Source organism: Lepisosteus oculatus, chromosome 16 (genome assembly GCF_040954835.1).
Source record: "Lepisosteus oculatus isolate fLepOcu1 chromosome 16, fLepOcu1.hap2, whole genome shotgun sequence".
Taxonomy (NCBI): Eukaryota; Metazoa; Chordata; class Actinopteri; order Semionotiformes; family Lepisosteidae; genus Lepisosteus; species Lepisosteus oculatus.
Genome location: NC_090711.1, coordinates 20,644,585 through 20,666,793, shown reverse-complemented (window position 1 = coordinate 20,666,793; position 22,209 = coordinate 20,644,585). Strand labels below are relative to the sequence as shown.

At 45.6% G+C, this 22,209-nt stretch overlaps 1 non-coding gene and 1 pseudogene across 1 annotated transcript; both read right to left on the bottom strand.

The window, feature by feature from the left end:
* Nucleotides 1-2,014: 2,014 nt before the first annotated feature.
* On the bottom strand, nt 2,015-2,197 carry LOC138223503 (U2 spliceosomal RNA). The gene has a single exon (XR_011181915.1). It is a non-coding gene; the product is annotated as a U2 spliceosomal RNA (small nuclear RNA).
* A 4,026-nt stretch (nt 2,198-6,223) lies between these two features.
* On the bottom strand, nt 6,224-6,383 carry LOC138223528 (U2 spliceosomal RNA; annotated as a pseudogene).
* Between the last annotated feature and the right edge of the window lie 15,826 nt (nt 6,384-22,209).

Here is a 22,209-nt window from a genome sequence, read left to right as displayed (position 1 = left end):
TATTCGTCACAGGTGTAGGCTTCCTCTTCGTCGCTCTGCTGGGTTGCTTAGACCAGCCGAGGGAGTCCGAGCTCTCCTTCGCCACCTCCACTGTCCAGGACGAGACGCTTGGTCGCTCCTCTACTGGTCTCAATGTCGCCGCCACTGCCTTCTCAGGTTCGCCGCCTCTCTCCTTCCCAATCCATGCTCAGGATCCCCAGTAGATTCTTGGGTCTCTAGACGGTCCAGGTAAGGCGTCTCTGGAACCAGCCGTTGGGGCTTTGACTGCTTCCGCGAAGCTGCAAAATTTCTTAGGGCAGGATCTATACATGTGACCAATTGCTCTGCACAGGTTACAGTTGAACAATTTTCTACAATTGGCTGTCTCATGATCTGACGCTTTACATTTCTTACAAAAGGCCCTAGTGCAGTTCACAGCTGTATGTCCTCTCTGAAAACATCTCTTACAGGACTGAGGCTGCCTAGGGTAAAACAAGTATCCCAGCCCAGTCTATCCCTTGTTTGGACCGATAGAGAAGTAAGCTGGGGGGTGTGCTACTCCATCTTCTTCCAATGAGTTAGGCCGTAGCCTAACTGAGTACCGCCTTCAAAGTCCATATATTCAAACAGTCAGTAACTTTTGCCCCGTACCCTGCACATCCACGAACCTTGAAAGGAACGTAAGGATATCCTGTTCCGGGACACACGGGTTGAACAAATGCACAGTCAACGGCCTCAATTCTCTAGCGAATAAGGGCTCCAACAGAAAAGCATTAAGTGGTGACTGATCTTTCTGAGAATGGCCTTCTGCCAGACTGTTTCACACAATTTATCTGATTCTATTGTCAGATCAAAAATCCCTTTTGATATGAAGTCCTGCACACAGGTGATGTCCTCCTTCCTTATTTCTAACGCTTTAAGCAAAACTTCCATCTCAAACCGTTCTCTATTCACCCATTGTTCCTTCCGTGTAGCATCTCTGACTACAAAGCGCACTGAGCACCACATCTGTCCCTCACGGGATAGAGGGGGCCCAGCCACCGCATCGCGGGTCCACTTACCGGCCGGCGTTGCTGCCATCTGGAAGCCCCACTTCGCCCCATGGGCTCAACCCTGAGCGACTACCCATGATGGGTTGTGATGATCTCCGGCTCCCTCCATCCTTCGATGAGTCGTCTGCCTTCCTCCACCTTCAGCGCCGTAAGTTCCTCGTCGTCGTCTTCACACCCCCCACCCCAGTCTTCTGGCCGCGGTCAAACCACGTACCTTCGGATCTGAGCCAAAAGGCCGAGAAGCAATGCCCGATGCCGGCGTTGGGCTGGCGTGCAGCTGTGCAGGCCGACATCTCTGGAGCCCGGTCCAGAGGCGGCTGCCGGCCGTCCGGACTCCGCTCCCCCCCTCTCTTGCCTGCCTGCTTGCTTGCCTGCCTGACCACCAGTCCCGGGCGGCGGTCCTGCTCTTTGATCTCCTGTCAATGGCCCGACAACCGCAGCCGCGGGGGGCGCAAGCCAGCCGGCCTCCTTAGCTTAGGCCCCTCCCACCAACAGCAGCTGTGCCGAGCGAGCTGCAAGCGAAAGCGGACCGTCGACACCTGCAGGCAGAGGCAAGGGGCAGCACTCTCTCAGGAGGGGGACATGGACACCTACCTGCCTGCCTCCCGAAAAGAAAAGAAAAAGGAGTATACACGTTTTTTGGAGGGAAAATGCCTGGGAGCCGAAAAGGTCCGGCCTGCCTGCTGAGAAAGCACGCACACGCACGTACACATGCACGCACACAAGCCACGCTTGCCTCCCTAGAAAAAAGATGAAAAACCTAAGTCTTTTGGAGGCAAAACACCCGGGAGCCAAAAAGGGGCCTGCCTGCTTCGCCAGAAAGTCGAGACGCGGGAGAGTGCACAGTGGGAGGATGAGAACCAAGACAGAGACGGGGAGGGAGGGAGAAAGAGACAGAGACGAGACCGTAGAAGAAGGAGCTCCAGTCCACCTCGCTTGCTTGCTGGCTGGCTGGCTACGTCGGTCTTTTCACCGCTGAGAGAAGGTAGTGCACTGTTCCCGGAGGTCTGCAATACCGGGCCAATGTGTGGAGAGGAAGGAGCAAGCTCCTGATCCAGCTCCCTGTTCCAAAAATCCATTTAATATGTCCCCCTGATGGGGGACGTATCAGATATTAAACTAATAAGAACAGATTTTTTTATACCAAAAATACAAACAAAAACAAATACTTTTTACTCAGACTATTACAGAAATCACCCTAATGAAACTAATCCCTTCCAGTGTTCTTTCCCTGCTGAAAAACCCCACTGTTAAATATCCCATCTGACCCTCCTAGCGATGTCATGCTGGACCTTCCATACAATGTCAGGTGGATCACCCTTCCCGTGCTCAACAAAATCTCGCCGTGAAACCCACAAAAAACACTTAACTAGGGTTATCACTAGCCACAGGAGGAACTCATGATTCCACTTACGTGGTCCCGGAAGTCCTTTCAATATTACCTGGCTAGTTATACAGAAGCCCACAGACACTCGTACCAACAACCACTCACTCCGCTCCCACACCCTTTGTGCGAAAGTGCACCCCCAGAAAACGTGCATGACTGTTTCGACCTCCGAGCAATTCAGGCAGGGACACCGGTTTTGCCGCGACAGGCCATGACTATGCAATGTGTCCCGGTTCGACAGCCGGTTCCACTTGGTCAGCCAATTGAGGTCTTTCAGCCAGTTGTCAAGGCTGGCAGACTGTATTTGCCGCCAGCCTTCCTCTGAGACCCCAACCACAGCCGGCCCGGCTCCAGGGTGTTTCTTCAGCCACTTGACTGCGTGCCCGTAATGCAAGAGCAGCTTTTCGGCTTTGGGTGTCCTGTTGGACCAGACCACAAGGTGCCTCAGCATTGCGGCTAGCCACAGCTTCACGTAACATACGCACAGAAGGTCAGGGTCCTCATGGAGGATCTTGCACAAACCTGACGCAAAAAGGGTGTCCAGTTTGGCTGGCAAGTCTGGAACGGCCCTTCCCCCTTCCTCTACCGGTCTGGACATGTGCACTCGAGCGATATATTCGTAGCCCGCGCCCCAGATGAACCAGAAGACAGCACGAACGAGGTCCTTTCTCAAACAGGCAGGCAAAGGGAACACCCCGGCCAGGTGCACCAGGAAAGGCAGGATGTCCACCTTGATTAAAGGGACCTTCCCTGTGTAGGAAAGTGTCCTGTCCTGCCACATGCCCAACCTCTGATTTACTTGTCACAACTTCCCAATTCAATCTGGCAGAGTCACCCAAGTGAAATCGGATGCCCAAGATCTTTAATGGGCCCGGCTCCAGGAGAAGTCCCGCGACCTCGTCTCTCCTGTCCTTCCACTTGCCAAAGTACTTGATGGCACACTTGTCCCTGTTTAGACAGGACCCGGGGCCAGCTGAGAGGTCCTCCATCAGCTGAAGTACTCGGTACATGCTCCTTTTGGAAGTGAGGAACAGGGAGATGTCGTCGGCGTACGCTGCGACTTTTACCTGCTCACCCCCACTGCCAGGGACTACCACACCCTCAATCGGAGGATCCTTACGAATTGCGTGGAGGAGGGGCTCAGTGTACAGGAGGGGAGACAGAGGGTAGCCCTGCCTCACCCCACAACCGGCCGGCACACCCGCTCCCAACCTCCCATTGATGCACACTCGAGACTGCCCCGTTGTACAATGCTCTGATCCACCTGATAAAGACATGGCTTACGCCCAGCTGCGTCAGCACCTCCCAGAGAAAGCCGTGATGGACTCTATCAAAGGTTTTACTCTGGTCGAGGCTGACCAGCATAAGCTCTAGGCCCCAGTCTTCCACCCAGGCTACCTTGTCCCTGATAAGGTGGAGGTTCCAAACCATTTTCCATCCCTCTACATTACAGGTCTGATCTTTGGAGACCAGATCTGGCATAACCTTCCTCAGCCTCCTACCCAGTACTCTTGCCAAGATCTTGTAATCGGTGCAGAGTAACTGGATCTGCCTCCACTTTTCCAGATCCGTCTTATCACCCTTTTTGAAGATTAGGGACATCACTCCTACCTTCATAGATGACCCCATCTCTCCAGCCTGCAGTATTTCGCCAAAGACCTCCATGAGCATGGGCTGTAAAATATCCCAAAAAGCAACATAGAAGTCTATGTGCAGGCCGTCGACCCCGGGGGCAGTTCCCCTGCGCAAGCCGGCCATAGCCTCCTTCAGTTCCACGGCCATTAGATCTCCGTCCAGGCTCAGGGCGACCTTAGGTCGCCCTTCTAGGCCCGTCAACCACTTCTCCCACCAGCCCGCGTCCACTGATTTTTCTGCAAACAAGGACCTGTAATACTCCAAAGCGCACTCCTCCATTTCCAGCCCATCCTGCATTACTGAGCCATCTGCTTGACATAGCGCCTCGAAGTTGGTCCTTGCCTGGCGAGCACGGACCGCACCGAAGAAATGGGACGAGCACTTCTCCTCATTTTCAAATAGTTCGCCCTTAAGCCTGAACAAGAAATCCCTGGCTCGCGAAAACCAGATCTCGCTAAGAGCATGCCGAATTTCTGCGGCTCTTGCAGCGTCAAAGGAACCACCCCGGTTAAAGGCTGCCTATAAGGCTTCCAGCTCTTTTTGCAGGTTGGCTAGAGCCACCCTGCCCACAGACCTCCTGTGCCTGCACCAGAGGACCGCCGTTAGGAACCTCCAACGTTTCCTCTGGAAGCTGCGCAGCAGGTCCGCTATCCGGGTTAGATATTTCTCCACACCTGAAGAAGGCTCCAGGGACGAAACGTTGTGTTCTCTTTCTTCTTTTTTTCAGCGTGGAATAAACCTATTACTTGTTCCTTTGCAATAATAATAATAATTGCTTACACTTATATAGCGCTTTTTCTGGACACTCCACTCAAAGCGCTTTACAGGTAATGGGGACTCCCCTCCACCACCACCAATGTGCAGCATCCACCTGGATGATGTGACGGCAGGCATAGTGTGCCAGAACGCTCACCACACAGCAGCTATCAGTGGGGAGGAGAGCAGAGTGATGAAGCCAATTCATAGATGGGGATTATTAAGAGGCCATAATTGGTTAGGGGCAATGGGACATTTGGCCAGGATGCCAGGGTTACACCCCTACTCTTTACGAGAAACGCCCTGGGATTTTTAATGACCACAGAGAGTCAGGACCTCGGTTTTACGTCTCATCCGAAGGACGGTGCCCGTTTACTGTATAGTGTCCCCATCACCATACTGGGGCATTAGGACCCACATGGACTGCAGGGTGAGCGCCCCCTGCTGGCCCCACTAACACATATCACTTCTGTCACCAGGTGGGGAAAGCCCTGTGGGGAGTATGGCCATGGAGGGCTTGCTGGACCAGTGAATCTGAGGGCAGTAATGAACGGGCACTATTGAGTGAGACAGGTGAGAGATCTCCCCCTCACACCGATGGACTGTACCATCAATGCGTAACAGCATCTACAGACCTGTTCTTTGCAATCCAAGGCCAGGTGGCCTTCCTGCCCACACTTTCTGCAAGTTTTTGGCTGTCCTGGGTATACCAATTAACCCCTGTTCGGCCCTATGAAAATATTAGCCGGGGGGTGGAGCACACCCCCAGATGAAACCTGGCTGGGCCGGAACCTTACCATGTATCGTCGCTTAAAGGTCCATATGTCCTCCTCGTCCCGGATCTTTGTTCCTTCACTTTGGACATCCATGAATCTTCTCAAGAAGGTGACTATGTCTGAATCTGGCACGTGAGGGTTGAACATATGGACCGTCACTGGTCGCAGTTCCCGCAAAAAGGGGTTCAATAACAAATTTGGCAAGGGGGTCGGTGTCCCTCATTTCATTGGCCTTACTCCAGACCCTAGAGCATTTGCGTTCCGTAGTCAAGGTTAGGTCGTAAATATTCTGGAAGTCTTGGACGCCTAAGATGTCAGTCTCTCTTGATATTCAACATTTCGAAGAAAATCTTCCTTTCCAATTGTCTTCTAACCCTCCAAACCCCTTCATCTTCTTTCTTCTTTAAGACAAAGCGCACCGTGCACCTCATCTGCCCCTCACAGGACAGAGGGTGCACGGCCGCCGAAGCAGAAGGCAACTCACCAGGAGTCGTGGCCATCTGGAAGCCCCACCTTCACCCCCTGGGCTCAACCCAGAGTGATTCCAGTGGTGGCTTGGTGGTCTTGGTTGCCGCGGTCCTCTTGCCTGATGTTGCCTCCAATGAAAGGGACTCCTGCGTGGAGTCTCCTGTCTCCTCTTCTCCTTTGCCCTTCTCGTCCTTGTGGTCAGGCCAGAGGGAGAGGGAGAGCTCCCTGTTCCAAAAATCCCTTTAATATGTTGTCCCCCGATGGGGGACGTATCAGATATTAAACTGATAAGAACAGATTTTTTTTTTATTACAAAATTAGAAAACCCAAAACAAAGTATCCATTACAGAATTCAAGATGTCATCCAGTATCATCATACATCAGTTTCAACACAAAAACTTAACACAAAAAATCTCAAATAATCTTACAACAAGACTAATCCCTTCCACCTCTCCCAGGCTGCATGGTATCCCCATTTCTGCACATCTCTTTTAATTCGAAATTTGATCTCATTTAATATTCCTTGATAAATACCATTGACCGTTCTTACTTTCCTTTTCCAGATTAAAACTTCCCTTGCGTCCCACAACTCAGCCTTGATCATACTAATCAGGAGCCATAGTAGGAAATTGATACTGCCCCTTGTAACGCCGCCCTTGATTCCATACAACACCAGCAACGTTGACACTTGAAAAGATGCATCCAGTAATCTGAAGAATCGATTAAACTTCTTCCACACCTTTTGTGCGAAAGCACACTCCAGAAAAGCATGTTTTATTGTTTCCGTGCTCTTATACCCTTCTCGTGGGCATGCAGAGTTCCTTGTCAGTTTGTGTTTGTAGAGCACTTCATGCACTGACAGCCGCCCCCACACAATCTTCCAATTGAGGTCGACAAGCTGATTTAGACCCTGTGGCTGGACTCCGGACCACACAGCCTTCTTCCCCTTCCACTCTATCGGGATCGTAATCACGTCTATCAGATGTTGATATAACAGCCTATGGTTCAATATTATTGATACCTCCTCCCTGTCCCAGTATTTCTTTAGTCACACTTTAGCATGTTTATAGTGCCAAGGGAAGTCACTCCCATGGGGAACTACATTGGACCATGATACCAGAAATCTCAGACATTGTGCAAACCAGAAACGCACAAAGTATTGCATGACTCATAGGAGACCTTAAAACTATACACAGATTCGACACAAAGATACAGTCCAACTTCAATGGGAAGTCCGGGACACCTCTTCAACCCTGCTCTATTGGTTGAACCATATCCACTCTCTTAACATACTCGTACTTTCCACCCCAAATGAAACGGAAAACTTCACTAACCAAAGTGCGTCTGAGCTTTGCAGGTAGAGGGTAAACATATGTCAAATATACGAGGAGTGGTAGAATATCCACTTTCAATATTAACACCTTCCCAACTAGAATCAGAGTTAGCTTTGTCCATAGACCCAATTTCTTCCTCACTATTCCAATTCTCGAAGCCCAGTTACAGTATCCCAAGCCCCTTCTCAGGAAATCAAGTTCCAGAATCCTAATAGGACCTGTGCACAAAATAAAACCACCACCACACTGCTGTGATACTTCACTGGTACATGTGCATCACGGTGCATCGCGGCAAATCAGATCAAATAAGTTTATTTGTCAAATGCACAACAATACGGCATGCAGCAGTAGTTGATGGCAATGAAATGTCTTTTTCTGCAAGCTCACAAAAATTACAAGAATAAAAAAAATCACAAAAACACAAAAATCTCAAAATTGAGGTTACATTTTTTAAATGGAATAAAACTCAATGTGAGTAGAGCTCTTATGTGTCCATGGTGTATGCAATATATACATTTAGTGCAGTTATGCTGAATATAGTGAGAATTGTGTGTCCATGTAGCCATTACAGGTGATTTGCTAAAGGAGCTGCAGGTTGGCTATTTAGCAGTCTTATTGCCTGGAGGTAGAAGCTGGTCCGTAGTCTGTTGGACTTGGACCGAATGCTTTGGTACCGTTTACCAGACGGTAGGAGACTGGGATGACTGGGGTCCTTCAGAATGGACCTGGCCTTCTTCAGACATCTAGCTGAGTAGATCTCCTGGATGCTTGGTAGCTCACAGCTGGTGATAAGCTGTGCTGACTTCACCACCCTCTGCAATACTTTGCGATCCCGGGCGGAGCAGTTCCCATACCAGGCAGTGATGCTCTCAGTAGTTCACCTGTAGAAGTTGGCCTGGATATGTGATGGCATGCCGAACTTCTTTAGCCTGCAGAGAAAGAACAGGCGCTGCCATGCTGTGTTGACCACGATGTTGGTGTGCTGGGTCCAGGTTAAATCCTCTGAGATGTTAACTCCCAGGAACTTAAAGCTGCTGACCCTCTCCACTGCAGTCCCACTGATGTAAATAGGTGTGTGGTCTCCTCCCCGATGTTTCCTATAGTCCACAATCATCTCCTTAGTCTTACTGATGTTCAGAGAGAGGTTGTTCTCCTGGCACCATACTGCCAGGGTTTCAACCTCCTCCCTGTATGCAGACTCCTCACCATCTGTGATCAGGCCAATGACTGTTGTATCGTTCGCAAACTTGATGATGGAGTTTGAGTTATGCCTGGTGACACAGTCATGGGTAAATAAGGAGTAGAGGACAGGACTAAGCACACAGCCATGGGGGGCTCCAGTGTTTAGAGTCAGGGTAGAGGATATGTTGGTGCCCACCTTCACCACCTGCGGACGTTCCGTCAAGAAGTCCAGGATCCAATTACAGAGGGAGGTGTTCAGTCCCAGGTCCTGGAGCTTGATGACTAGCTTTGAGGGCACTATGGTATTGAATGCTGAGCTGTAATCAACAAACAGCATTCTCACATATGTTCCTTTCTTATCCAGGTGTGAGAGGGCAGTATGGAGGGCAGTGGCAATAGCATCTTCTGTTGACCTCTTCTGGTGATACGCAAGCTGCAGTGGGTCTAGGGTGACAGGCTGTGAGGAGGTGATGTATGCTTTGACCAACCGCTCGAAGCACTTCATGATTGATGTGAGTGCAACAGGGCGGTAGTCATTTAGGCAGCTGACTCTGGATTTTTTAGGAACAGGGACAATGGTGGTTTTCTAAAAGCAGGAAGGAACTATAGACTGAGCTAGAGAGAGATTAAAAATGTCCGAGAAGACATCTGCCAGCTGGTCTGCACATGCCTTCAGAACGCAGCCAGGGATGGCATCAGGGCCAAGAGCCTTGCGTGGATTGGTCTTTTTAAAAACTTTACACACATCTGCTCGGGATATGATCAGTGGGTTTCTGTCTTGGATTTCTGGAATTTTCCTGACTGGATCTGCGTTGCTGACCTCAAACCGAGCATAGAATGAACTGAGCTCATCAGGAAGTGAGGCAGACTGTTGTGCGATATAGCTGGGTTGCGTTTTGTAGTCTGTAATGGTGCGTATACCACTCCACATGGTCCGTGAGTTGCAGCAGTGGTAATATGACTCTAATTTAACTCTGTAATTGTATTTAGCTATTTTGGTAGCTTTCCTGAGGTCGTATCTGGATTTTTTGTATTTACCCATATCGCCAGAATTGAAAGCAGCTGTCCTAGCTTTCAGTTTGGCGCGTATCTCACCATTTATCCACGGTGCGAACAGTAATCCTGGGAACCACGTCTTCAATACATTTACTGATGTAGTCAGTAACATAGTCTGTATACAGATTGATATTATTTTCTGCAGCTTCTCGGAAGATCTGCCAGTCAGTTGTAGCAAAACCGTGATTTAGTATAAAATCTGATTCATCTGACCAACGTTGAATGGTTCTTAACGCTGGCCTCTCCTGTTTAAGCTTCTGCTTGTAAACGAGAAGTAGCAGAACGGAGGCGTGATCGGATTTGCTGAAAGGAGGTCGGGGGAGGGCTTTGTAACCATCCCGGAAGGGAGTGTAAACATTGTCCAACGTGTTTGTTCTGCGCGTCGGGCAGTCGATGTGTTGATGTAGATTAGGCATTGTTTTTTTCAAGTTCGCACTGTTGAAATCACCCGCTACGATAAATGCCCCCTTAGGATGTGTATTCTTGGGTCTGTTAAGGTGAGAGTGTAGTTCATCCAGTGCCTTTGTGTAATTTGCCTGCGGCAGAATATACACCACTGTGAGAACTACTGATGTGAACTCCCTCGGGAGTTAGAAAGGGCGACCTTTTTTTTGTCAAATGTTCAAGATGTGTAGAGCAAGATGTTGAAATAATCTCCACGTCTGTAAACCAGGAATTGTTTACCATGAAGCATACCCCACCGCCTTTGCTCTTACCCGAATCCGTTGTTCTGTCTTGACGGTGAATAGAAAATCCTCCCGGGAGGATAGCAGAGTCCGGAACAGATGGGTCAAGCCAGGTTTCAGTGAATGCCAGCACATTGCAGTTCTTGATGTCCCGTTGGAAAGCAAGCCTTGCTCTCAGTTCATCCAGTTTATTGTCCAGTGACTGAACATTAGCAAGAAGTATACTCGGGAGTGGGGCGCGATTGCTGCATTGCCTCCATTTTACCAGAACGCCTGCTCGTTTACCCCTCTTCCTATCACGTCGTCTTCTTCCCAGTACAGGTACAGGTACAGGTGAGACACCACAGTCCATATAGTCGGCAGTAATTATTGGTGTAGATTTAACTGTGCCAATATTTGATCGTATGTTCATAAGTGTTTGTCGGTCATAACCAATCACCGAGCAAGCAGTATGTGCAGTTAACAGTACGAAAAACAACCAAAAATAAAGAAATAGACAAGGACGAATGGGAGCTCGCAGGACGGCAGCCTTCCTTGTCGGCGCCATCTTACCACCTGACAACCAGGCACCCCGGAGTTTCTGAAAAAACATTTGACTTGGGCTAAAAATCCATCCCTGAAAATAAATATTCTCTAAGTAGTGTGTAAATGCTGATCCTTACCCTACCTGGGGTGTCCACTGAGCATTTCCGCAAACTCCATCTGAAGTTCTCTTTGCATAGGATTTTGACATGTTCCCCAAACCAAAAGGAATGAGTGGGAAACAATCAAGACCACGAATAGAAGCACTTGCATTTGAATGAGTTTCAATAATGCTTGGGTTCTTGTGTGATCCGACCGACTCAGTTTTGGAATAAAACTGCTGCGTGGTGCACCGTGACATCCAGGCACCCTGGAGTTTCTGAAAACAAATTTTCAGCCAGGATCACGAAACCACTTTTCTTCAACTTGACTTGTGCCAAAAATCCATCCCTGAAAATAAAAAGTCTCTAAGTAGTTTGTAGATGCTGATCCTTATCCTACCTGGGGTGTCCACTGAGCATTTCCGCGAGCTCAACCTGAAGTTCTCTTTGCATAGGATTTTGATGTTTTCCCTAAACCAAAAGGAATGAGTGGGAAACCATCAAAACCATGGATAGAAGCACTTGCATTTGAATAAGTTTCAATCATGCTTGGTTCTCGTGTGATCCGACTGATTCAGTTTTGGAATAAAACTGCTGCGTGGTACACCGGAGTTTCTGAAAAAAAAGTCAGCTAGGATCATGAAACCACTTTTCTTCAACTTGACTTGGGCTAAAAATCCATCCCTGAAAATAAAAATTCTCTAAGTAGTGTGTAAATGCTGATCCTTGCCCTACCTGGGGTGTCCACTGAGCATTTCAGCGAACTCTATCTGAAGTTCTCTGGGCATGGGATTTTGACATGCTCCCCAAACCAAAAGGAATGAGTGGGAAACAATCAAGACCAAGGATAGAAGCACTTGCATTTGAATGAGTTTCAATCATGTGTGGGTTCTCGTGTGATCCGACTGACTCAGTTTTGGAATAAAACTGCTGCGCGGTGCACCACGACATCCAGGCACCCCGGAGTTTCTGAAAAAAAAAGTCAGCTAGGATCATGAAACCAGTTTTCTTCAACTTGACTTGGGCTAAAAATCCATCCTGAAAATTACAATTCTCTAAGTAGTGTGTAAATGCTGTTGTAACAGAAAGAATAAGGTTCTGGATCCCGAGATGAAGTTAAACAGATGAGTTTATTTCATGCAAGGAAAATTAAAGCCGAAGTCTTGTTTCCCGCAACAACAAAACCGAAGTATTGTTCAATGTGCTGGTACAAACTTTTAGTTTATATGGTATTTTCTTTTCCGCTTCTGACGTCACTCGGTCTTATGGTAAAGAGGGGGGTCATGGTATTTGGCCAGTTAAGAGATCCTGGCCAAATGGTCAGTTTAAGATTACACCCCCAGGGGGTTCCTAGCTTGCATCTGGAATCCTTATCAGTTAACCCCCTTTCCTGCCAAGTCTAAACCTCATACAGAAAGGATTTAATTTAAACCCCCATCTTCAGATCTTTCTGCATCCCCCCCTTATAATGGCACAAGTCAGTGCAACCTATTTTTTACACATACAATGTCAGGGCAGATCGTTCCTTTCTAGGTGAACAGGTATGCATTGACATGACATTGTGCGTTCCACGGTTATAGCAAGATGTGATACATGTTTTTGTGCACGTGATGGTTACAATTATACATATGAGCAATACTATTCCTACAAATAAACACTGTAATAAGGTTCCACCCCAGGCCCCAAACACAGACTTTAACCAAGACCCAATTCCCCAAATTTCAGTGTAATGGTCCTGATATTTCTGTCCCTCATTGTAAATGTGTTGGGCCAGATCTGAGATGTGCTCAGAATTATCAGGAATATATGTGCAGCATTCAGTGCCAATTACTGCACATGTTCCTCCTTGGGCTTCCAATACATAATCTAAGGCTAGTCGGTTCTGCATGGCCACTGTTCTGAGGGCTACAATCTCATCATTAACAGCCTTCAGACTAGATGAGGTAGAATTTGCTAATTCCTCTAAAGTTGAAGCCATGTGAATTAATTCTCGACCTAGAAAGTTTATGCTGGCCTGTGGAAATATTATACCTAAATACTCCCAATCAGCCAGTTTCTTTTGTGCTCTGTGGTTAGGTCCGAAGGGGCTGTGGGATTGAACACGGATATGAGGAACCACATATCCTAAATAACATGAGCCAGACCACTGGGCTGGCAACCATGGGTAGGCTCGTTTTCCACAAACGAAGTATGTTCCATTTGGCACTCCCCATCCCTCTGAAAATTAGAAGCTTATACCGAACTGTGGGGTGTGCCGATCCCATCCTGGAATTTGAAAGGTAGAGGTTGATATATCTACAGCGATGGTAAGGTTGCAATGACTCCATCCCACCAAGTGCAGGCCATTAGTGTGCTGAAAACATATGTTTCCCTTACGTTCCTTTTTTAGAGTCAGGTATGGTGGTGTATGGCTTCTGTTATATTTAGGAGTGTAGAGCCTTTGAAACTCATGGGCTCTGAGCCTTGCTCCTGTAGATATTGCAATGTTGTGCAGATTAAAGTTGTGTTATGGCAACCCCCATAGTTTGTCATATTAAAATCCCCTATATCATCTCTCCAAATGATCATGCCTATGACCTCCTCGAGATGCCAAGGAATGGCCCCCATAAGAAGTCCTCCCTGTACATATTTCGGTAATGCGGCATACACCCAGGGGCCACTTTGGCCGCTACTTTGGGTGCTCCAGAGGCTTTTTGGCACTCTCCACAGTGTTGTACCACATCAGCTGCGAAGGGTGCGAAACCTGTCCCCACCCAGCTCTGAGCAAAGCGTCGGGTCATTTGGCTAATTCCTGGGTGCCCTGTGGGGTGTATTTGCTGTGCCAGGTCCCATACTTCTGCAGCCCCACATTGCGTTCCATCCATTTCTCAGTCCTTGGGGCCTGGGCCTGGAGCTCGCTGAGCTGTTCTGTACAGAGTGCCTGTATGTTCACTGTGCAAACTGAAACAATCTGAAGAGGTCTTTCTATAGACCACTCCTCCCATTGCCCTAGGGCAGCTTGAGGTGCTGTCCAGTCTGCCAGCTTATTGCCCCTGGCTTCGGGAGTGTTCTCTCTGCTGTGGCTCTTACATTTTACCACAACTACCTGCTTTGGGAGTTGGAGAGCCGCAAGCAGCACAGACACCAAATCAGCATTCTTTACCGGAGTGCCAGCAGAGGTTAAAAAATCCTTATTACTCCATAACCTTCCAAAGTCATGGCATACTCCAAATGCATATTGTGCGTCTGTGTATATTGTGGTGGTCTTGCCTTTGCTAATTTACAGGCTTCCACCAAAGCTTTCAGTTCAGCTCGCTGTGCTGACACGCTGTGCTGACGTGGGTAATCTTCCCCTCCTTTCCCCACTAGACTTTATGAATGAGGTTCCATCAGTGAAGAGGATGAGGTCTTCATTCCCTAGTGGTTGCTCAGCTATTTTGATGCCCTCATATTCTCCCATTGCCCAAACATTACAGCTGTGTTCTAACAGATAGGCTTCTGAGGGGTCAGGTAACAATGTGGCTGGATTTAGAGCTCCTTCACGTTCAATAGCAATATTTGGAGCCTCTAACAAGACCTGCCACTTGTGCCATCATATTGCATTAACCTGACTGACCCGATTCAGGGACATAAGGGTGTGTACTGCATGTGGGCATCGAACAACCAGTTGCTGATCTAGCACTATGTTATTAACTGCCTACACTGCTAGACAGTTGGCCTGAACGGCACGTAGACATGGTCCCCAGCCCCTTGCTATCTCGTCCAAGGATCTAGAGTAATACCCTACCGGGCAGTACCTACCCCCATGTTCCTGTGTTAGTACAGCTGTCCAAAATCCATTCTTTTCACTTACGTAGAGGTAGAACGGTTGATCCGTCTAAGGAAACCCCAATGCAGGAGCCTGTAACAGAGCTTGTTTTAAATCATGAAAAGCCTGTTCAGCTTCAGGACTCCAAGCAATAGGATCAGGGATCTCCCTCCCCCCTTTAATAGGTCTGTAAGTGGTTTGGCCCTTTCAGAAAAAGCATCAACCCAATTTCTATTGAAATTGCACAGACCCAGAAATGATCGGAGCTCTCTCACCATATTGGGACTAGGGTGTGTTCGGATGGCCTGGGCCCGATCTTCTGTCAGTTCCCTCTTTCCCTGACTAATCTTCTGTCCCAAGTAAATTACGGTGTCTAGGCATAACTGCTTTGCCATAACTAGCTTTGTGCTCTTTTTTGACCAAATGGTTGAAAATAATTTGGAGGTCCTTCTTGTTGGTTTCCTCGTCGGGAGATGCGATTAAAATATCATCCACATATTGGATAACGATTGGAGGACACCGGAGGCAACTCCCGGAGATGCCTCCGAAGTGCCATGTGATACACGGTGGGGCTGTTATGAAACCCCTGTGGTAACCTGGTCCAAGTACATTGATCTCCATCTACAACAAAAGCGAACCAATCTTGTACCTCTGGATGTAGAGGAATGGACCAGAACCCATTAGCCATGTCAAATACTGAAAACACCTGGTGCTCAGGGGTCAGCAGTTGAAAAATAGAGGGATCTGCTACCAAGGGGGTGAGACGGTTGATGTGTTGATTAGCTTTTGAGTAATCAATGCTCCGCTGGCTTTCTTTATGGGCCATATTGGACTGTTGCTTGTACTATGAGTTTTTCATACAATGCCTTGAGCCAATAGTTTTGGTATTACTGGTCGAACCCCTTCCTCCGCCTCTTTGTTGATTTTATATGGCTTTGTGTATGGCGGGGAATTCCCAGTAAATGTGGGGGTTCCATATCCAGAAGCCCGCATTCGTCCTTATCCATAGTCCAAATTGAATGCCCTTTTAGTTCGTCTTTTTGGAGGGACCAGATGTTTACCTCCACCCTCTCCTCATGTACGGTTAATGTAATCCCTTGTAGGTATTTCAGAGCATCCCATCCCAAAAGATCTGGGGCAGGTCCTTCCCACATGACGTGTCTAATCTCGAGTTTTTGAGTTTCTCTGAGTGTTATTTGATTTTCCCCTATACCAGTGGCCTCCAGCTTCCTCCCTGTGAATATGACACCACACCATTTGCCTGACTGTTCAACTAAACAAGATAATTGAGCCCCAGTGTCCCATAAAAGTGACATTTGAGTCCCATTACTTGTACATCGTAATTTGAGTTATTTTTCACCCAGCTCCTGAAATAGGCGTAAGGAGGCCACTAGGAAGAGTCCTAGTTTAAAAGATCCCTGACGCGCTGTTTGTCTGCTTCGCTCAAATCCTGTAATTGTGAAAACAGGTTTTTTTGTCCCTCTCGATTCGAGGGATTGAATGGGGAATCACGATATTTTCTGATCCTGCCTTCACTGACTAGTTGCTTTTAGCAATTCTTTTGCAAATGTCCAAAATTTTTACAATAATGGCACCGATTTGTAATTTCCCCTTTTGGACTAAGTTGGGTGTCAACCCTTCAGTATGGGCGGTGTCCATCCTGTTTGTATTGCCCGCACCTTAGCGTACATATTTCTTTCGATTTGTCGTGCCATTTTAACTATTTCCTCGAACTGCTTGTTCATATCTTGCCCTATTTCGGGCTCTTTTAACTGAAGGGCTTTGGCTATATCAGGCTTAAGACCACTCAAATAAATTTGTTTAATCACAGCAGAGGCGTCACTATTCACATCATCTTCGTCACTAAGTCCTGAGCATTCCAGCCAGAGTGTGACGAAGCGGTCAGTGAAGTCAGCCACATCCTCGCTTTCTTTCTGCTGACATGCAGATATCTTTTTCCAATCTGTCTTTGGTGGATAATTTTGTTTAAGCCATCGCCAAACCCATTCCCATCGCCCTCCCCTGCCGTTATCCTCACACAATTGTTTAAAGTTCTGCGACACGCTTTTCCCCTGTCCTTCTGAAGATCATGGCGACAGTCAGGGGGGTGATACCATAAGTATCTTTTAATTCCTGAAGCGCACTCCAGGTTCGCTGCATCCCTAATTTTGGGTGCGGTACTTCTCTAGCCCACCGGTCAATATCCTCCGGTTTTGGATTTGATCGTATTGGCGGGGGGGGGGTCAGGGAAGGTAGGTGCGAGAACGGACCCTCTCAATGGGGTGCGAGACGGAGTTAGAGTAGCGCTGTCATCAGCGGCGCCAGCCCCTGCTACATCAAGTCCTTTCCACTTTGGGTGAGAGTACAGATCTGCGGGCGCCTTCCCTCTAAAAGGGAAATGATTTAGAAGTCTAAAACCTCATACAGAAAGGATTTAATTTAAACCCCCGTCTTCACATCTTTCTTCAATGGTAACATTATACGTTTTAACGTAGTATAACCTGCTCGTTTTGAATGGCTGCATCTGTAGGTTGTGTATTTTTGTCCAACTGAGCAATCTTGCTTTCATAAAATATACCAATTTTAATGTATAATGATTAACATGCTGTAATACAGTTGAATTTAAAGTCTAAAAAGAATTTTTGAATTTTTTAGAAGTCTGAAGAGTATTCAACTTAAATTCTTAATTGAATAAAGATTGTTCCTCAGTAGTGATCGGGATTCGAAACCGGATGTTTTCTGGCGACAGCTCAAATGCTGTACAGGAGAGGTTAAGCTTTATTAGCTCCATCTGCCGGTTTTACAAGGTGACTCCGGATACTATTAACATAATCTAATTTGCATACAGTACAGCGCGGTATACTGCAACATGCCCACTGCGTTCTACCGCAGCATACTCCGCTTGTTTTGAATGGCTGCATCTGTAGAAGTTATTCAGCGCATCCAGAAGGGAGGATTCTCCATCACTGCCGCATGGAGTAGTCCTGTAGTCAGTAATGGCCTGGAAACATGTGCCGCGTGTCTCTGGTGTCCAGGAAGTGACCGTGAATCTTCCGTGTGTAGTTGCACTTTGCCTCCCTGGTGGAACGAGACAAGTTGGCTCCCTGAACCAATAGGTAGCGGCCTCCCTGAACATATTCCAGTCTGTGCTCGAAGCAGTTGTGCCGCCATTAAACAGTTTTAGTTTTAGAGACTAATGAGAAACACTTTTCACTATACTATGCTCCCATGTAAGTATAATGACAAAGTTGAATTGAATATTGTGACAAGAATGTTTGAATCTGAACAGAAATCAAAAGAACATACCCTTTTTGAAAACAGTAACATTGTGGTTTTCGCTGTGCAGCATTTCAGTAAATGAAATGAGTTCTGCAGATTCAGTTGATTCAAATCATTACAAGGAATTCAACATTTAATCTAATTTAAATAAATGATTTAGTTCAAGTGTAGAAATATATAGGGAAGAGTTTTAAAATTCTCCCAAATCAGGTTTTTAGGAGGAATACAACTTGTGTGCCACAGAATAGATAAATAGCAAAGTGATGTGATCGTTTTTATAAACTTTCTGTGATCACTGCACTAAGAACTCAACTTAGAACATTTTTTTTTCACACCTGAAGAAGGCTCCACGGCCAAAACGTTGTTGTTTTTTTCTTCTTTTTTTCAGCATGGAATAAACCCATTACTTGTTCCTTTGCAGCCTATGCATGCTGACACAGCTGATGTCACCTGAACTATTTTTTTATTTTATGTGTTCAAAATCTCATCTCAACTAAACTGTCTAATGACAAAATGACACACAAATAAGAATGTTAAAATTATATTTCAAGACCAAAACAGCCATAAGGCTGTTGAACAAAGTAAAATTATGTAAAGTTGGTCAAATGTTAACGCAATGAAAAGAAAAGGAGGACTAAATTCTCTTTACACATTAATAAAATGTATTCAGAATTAAAAAAAAAAACTTGGGATTTAAGATATCCTACCAAATTGTTGTCAACTGCAAAATACAGTAAACATGAAGGTGAGAATCCCACATTTTTAAAGATTGTTTCAGGTCTTTTGTAATATATACTCATAGTAATAGTAATTTTAAATACTTTTTTTTAACCAAATCTTAATATTTAAATGTGCAAAGCAGTTGGGCTTTACAATTTAACATTCACAGTTTCTATCCAGAGATTTATATGGTTGTTTGCAAAATGCTTTTTAAACTTGTGATAAGCTAGTTTTGGAAAGTGCCCTTTCTCCATTAACTATGTAGATCTAAAAAACTTTTTTCCCTTTTTTTTTAATTGGGCCTGATCTGTGAAGTTTTATTTTGAGCTCTAAGGAAGTAGGAAGGCATATGTAGTTTTCGCTTACAAAATATTCTATTAGTAGTACAATTTTGAAATACTACTTTCCGTCTGTAATATACATGTACTGTATGTATGTAATATATACAAAACACTTGTTTTAATCGTATTGAAATTTATTATTTTTTTAAATTTATATAAATTGCCATTCATTTTGCCAACCCTTTCATTTTTCTTTTTCATTGCTTTTCATTTTTATTTTTTTAAATACCAAATTTACATATTTCAGTACTTTGAGACATTCTCCACTTTTAGTTTTTACAATAATTATTTACAATTTACATTTTTACAATAGGTTTTCTAAACAAATAACGGTTTCTTCAAAATTTTGTTCAAAGTATAAAATTGTAGATATTGGATTTTAAACATTATTAGTTTTGTGCATGAGAATGCAGACAAATGCTCTGTTTCCATTGGACAGCTGATCAATTAATTAACACCTGGAACACAGAACCTGAGCTATACAAGACTGACTAATGGAGGGTAGTTAGGAGTACAAAATACATGTGGACTAACTGGTTGTTTGAGAAAGTGATTGAAGTGGCTGATTATGTATAGGACAAGTGTAAGTTGACGGAAAAGGACGGAAAATATAGAAATAAGTTGAGTTTATCAGAGGGAGTTTGGGGCGAAGATGCCTGTAAGAAAGCATATGAGTATTGGCAAAAGCACAAGGATGTAGCTGCAGCCCTGGTGTGCGACCGACACCAGTGGTGGCAGATACATGAGAGATAAACGCAAAAGAGAAATCGGAATGTGATGGGAAAAAAAGTGTTTATGAAAACAAAACCAAGCATTAAATGAAAGAAAAGATACTTTACTTGCTACAAAGAAGAATTTGAACAAAAGCGAAAAGAGGCTGTGCAGGAAGATCGAAAGCTGAATAGGGGTACAGACCATCAGACAGTGTTTGGACACTGTCAGAATGTGTCTGAGCAGTGGTGGAAAAAATAAACAGACGGAATAAGTGATGTCGAGTTTGAGAAGTTATGCTGTTAAAAAAAAAAGATACACATAGAAGTGAAACAAAATACAGCGCATTGTAGTATGAAGAGAAAAAATATATTCTTGATGTGTATGAGTGTTTTATGAATTTGTGTGCCAGCACGTACGTGTGTGTGTGTGTAAAAGAGAAGTGCGTAACTGAGTTTTGGTGTAGTAAATGATGGTGCGAGTGCGTTTTGCCAGCCGGACTGGCTAGAGACTTAACTAAAGAGACATGATGAAAAGCAACTTAAAGAGACTTGAAAATATAAGAGCATCTGAAATGTATAAGTACAGTACAGGTGGACTTAAATGAGTTAGATAAACAGTTTTTGTATCTACTGTACATACAATAAGATGAAATAGTTGAAACAAACGTTGGATTTATTTGAATGGCTTGAAACCAGATATCGCTGAAACACTGTAGATTTAGAATCATGACTGGTGGATTATACCTGTGATATTTGTAGAACTAAATATCTCTATCGAAAAAGTGGGAGAAATGTGTACACGAAGGTGCGAGCGATTCACATGGGGTGTATTCCACAGAAATTGGATAAATCTTAGAAACAAAATAGACAGGCTGACCGGGGGAAATCTCCGGTTTACAATTATTGTGAACAAGAATATACACGTCGTCTTAAGAGAAACTGCAGAAAGCGCATGCAGGATGAAGTAAGCAGGGACCTACCCTGTGGGTCAACTGACAGAGAAGAACAGTGAAAAATGTATCACCCAGCTAAGAGCTTTGTCTGGGGAGAATAAACAGTCTTTTGAAAGATCTGTTTTCCTACAAATTAGATCCGGTAAATCCCTTGTAGCCTCCATAAGTCTGTCTCAGTCCAGTGCGTAAAAGGAGTTAAACCTAAAATGTACTGTTAATGGTGTGTTAGTTTCTCTGTTATGGGATACTGGAGCACTACTGTCATGCTTGTTTCACTCCTCTGTTCAACAGTGTGCTATAGAGTAATATATATGGCGAGTCGGCAGAAGGCCACAGGAGTATTGGGGCAGCGAGGTTTACTTGCAGAGTACCAGATTTCTAACATTTACACGCACTTATCACCTGAATGTGGGTGGTTCCATCCCAGATCTATTGGGCTGGGATGTTATGCAGCATTACAAGGAATGACTATACAGAACAGGGTATCACGTGGCTTCAATCGACTGTGATCACTCAGTATGTTGATGATATTTTGAGTGCTTCCCCTGACGAGGAAACCCACAAGTCTGAGCTGCTTCAGGTTTAAGAGTTTCTAGTATTAAGCAGTTATGATAAGGCCCTTGTGTGTTTAGGACTGTGTAACTTTAACAGGGCCCGGGTGGAATGTTTTACGGGATGAGCACAACTTTTAAGAGATCTGCTTAAGGGGGGAGTGCAGTCCAAGGACAAGATTGTTTTGGTTCCAGCAGCAAAAGCTGCCTGTAATTTGAAACAAGCTCTCTTACAGGTGCTGAGACTGGGTTTCCTCAGATGGATCCACCATTCCTTTGTATGTAAGTGTGGGAAATGGGTTCTGGGCAGCTGTGCTGACGCAGGGGCATGAAGGTAGGCACCGCCAAGTGGGATATGATTCGGGACCATTAGCTGCTGTAACCAAAGGGTGGGGGACCGTGAAGATTTAAGATGATGTAATACTGTTTACTGATGGGTCCTCTCTGGTGCATGAGGGAGAACGGAGAACAGACTGATCTGTTACGACAGAATTCAATGTGCTAACAACCGGAAAAATGGCCTTCCACTGCCTCAGCGCAGCAAGCCAGTTTAGAGCAATGATTGGAGTTGTAAAAGGAAAGATGTTAAAAGTTTATGTATATACTGTATGTATTTGGTGTATGTACATTTAGCAATAGACTGCTCCAGCTACTGTGTTCAAGGAAATGTTTCCGCAGGTCTTTCCTCCCGGCGGCTGTCAGGGTGTATAACGCTGCCCTAGGCTAGGACTGTTAGCCCTTCATTTGCTCCTCTATGGACAGCATGTTTACTCCATTGTACTTTTTGGACAATCAGTCTGTATAAACCTATGCACATTTTGCACATATTTTATTGTTTTTACAGTGACTATGATCAGCACATTTTGCACACACCTATGTATTTATTTTTATTTATTTTGTTGTCTTTTGTTTTATAACTATTCTGATGTCT